The sequence below is a fragment of the Poecilia latipinna genome, unplaced genomic scaffold, assembly GCF_001443285.1.
Source record: "Poecilia latipinna isolate Pla-1442-1.1 unplaced genomic scaffold, P_latipinna-1.0 Scaffold358, whole genome shotgun sequence".
Classification (NCBI taxonomy): Eukaryota; Metazoa; Chordata; class Actinopteri; order Cyprinodontiformes; family Poeciliidae; genus Poecilia; species Poecilia latipinna.
Genome location: NW_015112974.1, coordinates 331,513 through 339,788, shown reverse-complemented (window position 1 = coordinate 339,788; position 8,276 = coordinate 331,513).

The window sequence follows — 8,276 nt, the reverse complement described above, 5'->3', positions numbered from 1 at the left end:
TTCTCAGCTCCCTCATTCATTTTGCCACGGTCACATTAAAGCAGCATTCATTATTGGAAGTGCATCAGTCTGAGCGACACCTCCTTCTTGAAAATGTCACGGCTCCCTCAGAAATGAAGCCGTTTGCCATTCAGTGCGGACGGACCCGCTAATTCTGGCGTGTCAGGCTGCTGAAAACCCGGCGGGGTCACAGGTGACAGTTCATCAATTCCAGCCGGCCGTAATTTAGGGTTTCAGTGACGACATGACAGATGAGCAAAGCATGGCGGCGCAGCCTCAGACGCTGCTGTAACCAGGAGGGAGAGCAGAGGGACCAAGGCCGAACCGGGGCCCCGAACTGCTGGGGCCCTGAACCACCGGGACCCTGAACCACCGGGACCCTGAACCACCGGGACCCTGAACCGCCGGGGACCCGCTGGAGTGGGACCCTGAACCACTGGGGCCCTGAACCAGTGGGGCCCTGAACCGCCGGGACCCTGAACCGCAGGGACCCTGAACCACCAGAGCCCCAAACCGCAGGGACCCTGAACCACCGGGGCCCCAAACTGCAGGGACCCTGAACCACCGGGGCCCCAAACTGCAGGGACCCTGAACCACCGGGGCCCCAAACTGCAGGGACCCTGAACCACTCTGTTGCACATCTTTTGAAATGGAATATTATTTCTGACCACTTCTCAAAACTTTCTCTTATTTTACACAGAAATTTAACACCTTTCGGTTCGTACGTCTGAATTTTCCCACACTGTGACAATTAAAGAGATGAATAACTTACTGAAATGTTATTTGCCATACTCATGTTTATGACTAGCTGATTGTCAAAGTGGAAAATGGAAAAGTTTCTGAGAATAAAAAGACCAAAAGAGCCACAGCAGCTTTGGGGGAACCTGCTGCTAAAAACACCGAGATAAAAACTCCTGGCCGACTAAAGTCAGACGGTACGAAGAAACACTGAGGAAACACTGAGCATAGCAATTATTGAAAAGTTGATCTCCAGTCTGCTCTACAACCAGAACCAGAACCAAACATGGAGTAGCAGCATTCAGCTTCTATGCACCACAAATCTGGAACAAACTCCCAGAAAACTGAAAAACAGCTGAAACACTGAGTTCCTTTAAATCCAGACTAAAACCCTCCTGCTCAGAGCTGCGTTTGAAACATAGTAAATGAAACACTGACCAACATTTGGATGTGGAAAGACGGCATTTTATGTAATGTTTGCTGGTTGTGGTGTCTCTTTGTATTTTTGTAATGTAAAACCCTTTGAACTGCCTTGATGCTGAAATGTGCTTTACAAATAAACCTGATCGACTGATTGAAGTTGACTTCTTTATATTTTAGTGATCTTGCTATGACATCCACTGTATTTATATTTCTTAAAAAGTGAAGCTCAGCAATCAGCAGGTCTGATGTCGGCTGGACCCCGCTCCAGTGAATGAAACCCCCTGCTGGTGAGCGCAGAGCGGTTCTGTGGGTCAGTCAGAACCGGAACCCTGCAGACTGGTTCTGTGCACCGTTCAGCCCAGTCTGAGGCCGTGAGCCTCGATGGGCCAATCAGCAGAGGAACAGACTGTACCGATGAAGTCATCTGGAGCAGCGCCGCCAAGCGTGAGTAACAGCACAAAGAACTGCTCTGGGATCAGCCGTGATTCATCCACGGAGGTCTTCAAGTAAAACGCAGCGCGCTCGTTATGAGGCAGAAATGACTCAGACGCTAATTAACTCATTACCTGACTGATGAAACATCTGCAGGTGAGAGCGTCCAATTAAAGACATTCAGGACTGGGACTGATATTTCTCGGACAAGTTGCTGTTTTAATGTCACGACTCAGAGAAAACCGATTGAACCAAACTTTTTATTTCCTTGGAGCTTCTTCGAATCTGAAGTGGAAAAAATCCTCCGTTTGTTAATGTAACATCAAATTGAAACATAAATTGTTTTAAGGTTTGTTAATATGCTTTACTGTTCTCTGACCACAGCAGATATTGTTACTAATGTCCACTAACTGCTAAAACACACAAATATTACTAATTTTAATTCTTCAGATATGTTTCAATATTTATTAATACGCACTGCGGAAACCATCTTAGCATTAGCACAGAAGCTAACGTCCCTGGTCTTCCTTACCTCCACTCTTGGGGTTCAGCCAATCAGCAAAAAGGAAAATAAATGATGCTCCTGGATTGGCTGCTGTGCAAACAGCAGCTTCCCAAACTGCTTTCTGTTTCAAATATCATGTATGAAATAATCAATAATCAAGTAAATGGATGATTCGGAAACAGTTTGGAGTAAAGTTCCACAGAAATATCTGTGAAAACTGAACCGAATAGGTTTGATCCACTGTATTTATGAGTTCCTTTATAAACATCATTTCTTCAAATATTAATACATTTTCTGAGTTTCCACAGCTGTAAATGTCAACGTCTCTTTATTTTCCATCTATCCAAGAATGTTTTATTACTTTTACTTCACGTATGTGGCGTTTGTTTGCCTTTTTTCTGTCTCTCCTCTGAAATATGAAACTACCGTTATAAGTTGCTTATGATGTTCAAAGCCATTAAATTGTTATGTTGCCTACTGATTCTGTGGGAAGAAACGATTTTTACACCAAGTGGGAAGAAAAAAACCTTCAATTCAGAAGTTTTTATGGTTCATCTTTCTCAGAAGACAACGTGTGGAAAGCTAATGTTTTTCATATATTATTTATGTAATTTATTGCTGTAGCATTTTGCCAAATGATGCTTCAGGCTGGAAGAAGTGAGGAGTCAGACGATATGAATAAGTTATAAACAGGTGGTTGCAGCTCAGACGTGAGCCGACCAGCCGCTGTAACGTCCAGCTTCTGTCCACCGCATCGTTCCTGTCAACGAGGACGCTCAGATCGGCTCTGAATCTGCAGGGAATTTCCTCACCATTCACTGTGATTCATCTCCAGCTGAAGGCCTGGTGAGGCGGCGTTCAGCTCGCTGCTTCCTGAGGAGCATTTCTGTGTGATTATTAACCTTTATTTGCCTGCAGAGCGGTGGCTGAGCATTAAGTGAGCATTAAGTCCTGGCAGATGGCCAGCAGGTCAACACTTTGTTTAAACTGAAGGAGGATCAGAGAAGCTAAGGTGGAAACATTTGGTAAACACACACACACTCACAAGCTTGTTCAGATCTAAAAACTGAAACATTAAAGCAAATGGAGCTCAGGTGACTCATGCAGCTTCAGTCAGTTCAATGTTTTCAACGTTCATTTCTTTAATTTTGGTGCTAAAAAACAATACAACACATCCAAAAATGTGTTTACTCCTGATATCAGAGCCACAAAGATGAGAATAAGAAACTATGGAGTCATTTATAAAGTTACACTGTAAAACATTAACAGCAACATTTTAGTTTATTTAGTCTCATAAGAAAAAAATATGGATTGGCTGCTTTGCATTCATTTTTAAAAGTTATTTTGTCACCATGTTATTCTGACATTTATTAATGTCATAATTTTAAACTAAATATTTAATTAGAAAGTGAAATATTAAGCTTGAAAATTATATATTTAATTAGGAAGATAAATATTTAGTTCCAAACTAAACATTTAGTTTGGAAAGTAAATCTTTAATTGGGAACTAAATATTTAGTTTACCAAATAAATATTTAATTTTGAGCTAAATATTCAGCTTATAAACTAAATATTTTGCTTCCTATAACTAAATATATAGTTTACCTGATAAATGTTCAGTTTATGACTTAAATATTTAGTTTGGAACTGTGCCATTTATAAATATGTGAATAATTTTGTTAAAATATGACAGAATTGAAGCACTGAACTAATCGAACATTAATAAAACTATTTATAGTCCTGCAGATTGGGTTCAGCAGGAATGACAGCATGTATTATCGCCAACAGAAAGTCTCTTTGCAGCAGTTAGAACTTTTCCTTCAGCAACTATTTTCAGACCATTTTTAAGCAAAGTGATGATTTTCTCTAGAGTTAACATTCTGTGACAGCTTCATGTTGCCTCCAGCGCAGAGCTTACTCAGCCCTGGCAGCAGGTTGGTTAAAATGCGATGAATTATTCTGCCCAAGTAGAAAATATAAACATCTGATCAACTTTTTAATTAAGTTTCTGGTTCTTTAAAGTAACTGTTCTGTTTTACATTCAGGACTTCATCTTCAGACGGAGAAATGGACCAGAAACATTCGCCGGAGGAGAAGATAAAGTTATTACTCACACAAGTCGGACGCAGTTTGAACAAACAAACATAAATAACAGAACAAATCATTATGCAGGAGGGAAATTGTAAGTACTGAGGTGTGAAACGTAGGCAGACTCCTGACAAATGAGGTGGCAAATGACCTTCACGGCAGGCGGCCGCGGTCTGAGCAGATAAAGAGAAAATGTTGCTGCAGATGACAGAAAAGGAAATATGGTGGCAGAGGGAGGAAAAAGGAAAAGTTTTACTGCAGCAGGGTTCACATGAGGAGACTCGTAAAGATGGTAGATGGGTTCTGATGCTTGATGTGAACATCGACCCAAAAGTTATGAGCTTCATTTCAAACTTTCCAAAGTCTTCAGGCAGACTAGAAAAACTAGAAGCATGCAGGTTATCATCCTCCTTCACTGAACAGTTCTCTAAATCTTCTGCTCCGATTCTGTAGGTCAGAAACTGATGTATGTTTCCTGCATGTGTGTGATTCAAACATAAAAATAAGTTTATGCTGTTTGGCTTTTGAGAAATTAATTTGTTTTAGAGGATAAAAATCTGAACTAGACTGATCATTTCTGACAGATGGAGGAATGGGGGAATGTAATGGTACACAGTGAAAAATTAAATGTTTGGGGTTATTCATAGAAAAGTCATATTTTCTTAATGTTATTCCCTGTTTGGTACCTGATCCACCTCCAGATACATTCAACACTTCAGTTCACTGTTGCACCAATTCACAGCAAGGTCGACTCAGGTCGCTTATTGGATTCCTTCCTCCCTACGTTTTGCTTTTACGAAGCGGTAACAGAGAGACAACGACTCCGTTGCATTTCCACCCAAAAGAGCCATTTAACAGTCTGAGTTATTTAGTGAAGAATCACAGAAAATGTAAATAATACCTACTGCGTAACTCTGTCGCCTGTGGACAGAAAAACCAGGTAGTGCTAGCGGAGTAATTGAGGTAGAATATCAACTTTACTGTTTGAGCGCGTTTTTGCATGAACACGCCACAAACGTCTGACCAATCACAACACGCCTCTCAGAGCTCTGGACCGGAAGGAATGGCCTACCTTGGCTCAGCTGTAGCTAGCTTTGCCCCACGTATCTCCGGTGTTCCCGAAGTTTTCAATCTTCATTTCGCGGACCTTGCACACGGTGAAGCTCATATCCAGCTCGGTCTTCCCGGGAATTCGGTGATTAAAACCAAATGAGTCCAAATGTTTGCCTTCGACGAAGAAGGGCGGTTGAATCTGTCTTTCGTTTGTGTAGTTAGCGTCCTGTTTGTTCTGGTTCTCCCCGCGCATGCGTAAATTCCACTACCGTCTCCATGGCAACAGTAGAACGTCGCGCTTAGAGTTAGAAAATAGAGACCGACAACCAGCGGATTAGTTTTATTTGTTTTTTAGTTATTAAAATAGATTTTGGGACATGTTCAAATCTATTCTGAATTATAGCAGTAAATGTACGATGGCGTGTTAGGGTCATTGTAGATATTTAAGTACATTTCCACCAAAAAGCTCAGAAATTAAGCTAAGATATTTTCTAGAAAAATAAGGAAATTTCTGAGTTTGAAAGGTTACTAGAAAACACTCAGAAATTAAATTTTGAAGTTAATCTCAAGTATATAAAAAATTACTTTGAAAAGTAGTAAATTTAAACTTTTGGAAATGTCTGACTTTTTCTTGAGCATTTCTGATATTTTTAAACAAATTTGTGATTATTCAAAGAATTTCAACTGGGGTTTTTTTCTAGAAAAAAAGATTTTTTACTCTTCCCTTTTTTCGATTTACAGTGCCTCTCAATTCAAATTCAATTCATAAATACATTAAATAACTCATACACTGTTGTATAAATGAGAATTGGAAATCTTATATGAATCATTTTGTTGGCATAGAGAATTTCTTTTCTTTCCCCCGATAAGTTACAGAAATATTAAGCAAACTAAAAATGTGTAGTTAAGCCGCTCGGCTCACATCACTGCAGACTCGTCTATCTCAGCTCTACTTCCACTCATGAATTCGTCCCCCTGAGGTTCTTAAACTTCAGGTCACTTCCATTCGGGAATGGGAATATAATCCCTTTTCCAATTTAGAGCCATGATCTCAGAGTTGAAGCTGCATGCTGAGCTCAGGGAGAAGAAAAAATCTATTTCCATGAGAACATGCCCCAAATTTCCATCATTACGACATGCTGCTGTGACTCAGCTGAGCAGGATGCTTGTTTGGGCAGCTGAAATATGTCCCCAGTTAATCCCTGTCTTGTATGTTGCATCACCAGATGAGAGCTGAAGTCTTGAGCCAAGCAGAAGAAGCAAACAGTGGACTGGTGTGTTGAGCGTGCTGCAGCTTTGTAAGCTTCTCTGCAGATGATTAAAGATGTTGGAGCGTTCTCTGCAGACGGATGCATGTTGGAGAGATCACGCTCCACGGCAACACAGCGATCTGAGTCTGCAGCAAACAGCCGAGTGTGCTGGCATTGTATCTGAGAGGCTGCCTGCCTGGCTGGGGAGATGACTCATCCATACGTTCTGTTTTTTATCCATGCCTCTCCTCCTGCCTCCTCGCTCCTCAGCGCGCTCCCTGGTAATCTGCTGCTCTCAGCTCCCCGGCCCTCTGGCTGCTGATAGTTCATGTTTGGCTTTGAGCTGTCGTGTTAATCGTCTGTAACATCGCCGGGAATCACAGAAAACTGGAATTAAACCCACTGGTTCCCCACTTTGAAGTCAAGGACACTCGGGGTGTATTCACACCAGTCACGTTTAATCCGCTTTTATCCGACTCCTGTTCGTTTGTTTAGAAAGTCCGGTTTGTTTGGTGAGGTGTGAATGCCAATCTAACTCTGGTCCTCCAAACCTCTGTCTTTGTTCTGTTGAAGTGAACTCTGGTTCGGTGTGAATGCGTGTGTGAATGCCAAGCGGACCGGAGACCGCTCCAAAAGCAGGAAGTGGACTACAGTGCAGGGCATTCTGGGTAGATACGACCAAAACAAATGTGCTAGCCAAAGACAAAACAGAAATTATACAACAAAATTTGATGCCACTCCATTTTTTTTTTTACATTTGGTGAAGAAGAAAGTTGCGCTCAGTGTCTTCAGAGGTTTTTGTGTCATTTCCTTCAGTAGTTCCCGGTGTAGCGCCCCCACAGGCCAGGAGGGGAACAGGTTGGTTTGACTCAGAGCAGAGAGAAAGAGAACCACACTATGTCTCTTTCACACTCAAACCCATAACTATTTGACTTTGCTTTTTTAATAATTGTATTGTTTACTATATTTTTATGTGTTTATTGACAGAATTTGCAAGTTAAGTTCATTTTAACTGTTTTGTCATTGTATGATATTTTTTTCTATCTGTCCAGGGACTATGAATGAAAATTAGAAAACTGACTAATTCTGGTGATTTTACAGGAATGTTAGTTGTTGTTCCCGCCAAATAAATGAATACATTTCACATTTAAACCCTGTGCAACCAGGGAGGAGGTTTTTTTCTGTCACCTTTTGCTTTTTGGCTTCTTCTCCGTCTGATAAATAAAGACAATGTGGAAACGTTGCTGTGTTCTTCTAAATTTATCAAATCTAGAATCTGGACCTGATATGTAAAACTGTAGATTTGCAAGAGGGAGTGTTTTCTTTTAATCAAAAGTTTTCTTCCTTTTCATCCTCAAATGTTCACTGTGGCAGCATTTGTTCTAATCTCTTGTCTCATTTGGATTTTGATGTTATTGTCATTACTGCTTGATTTAACAAACCCTTTAAACATCCAATATAATTATCCAACTGCACAAATGATTAAGTGGGAAAAACCAACAGCTCCTTAGCAGGAAGTGTGCTGAATAAGTTTGTGGTAAAAAGACTTGAAGGGTTGGACACACCAGGAGACATCCTCTTCCTTGTGAAACTGTCCCTGTGAGAAAGAGTTTGGCTTTAAGAGAGCAGAACCGACTCAGCGGAGTTTAACTTTGGAGGCCAAGATACTGAAAGTCCTCAGCTGTGTTTGCTGCAAAGCTGAAATATTTATTTGCTGTTTTTCTCACTGGTGTGAAAAGCAAAAAGCTGCAAAGAATCGACACTCTTGATCAACTCAGAGTGAGACT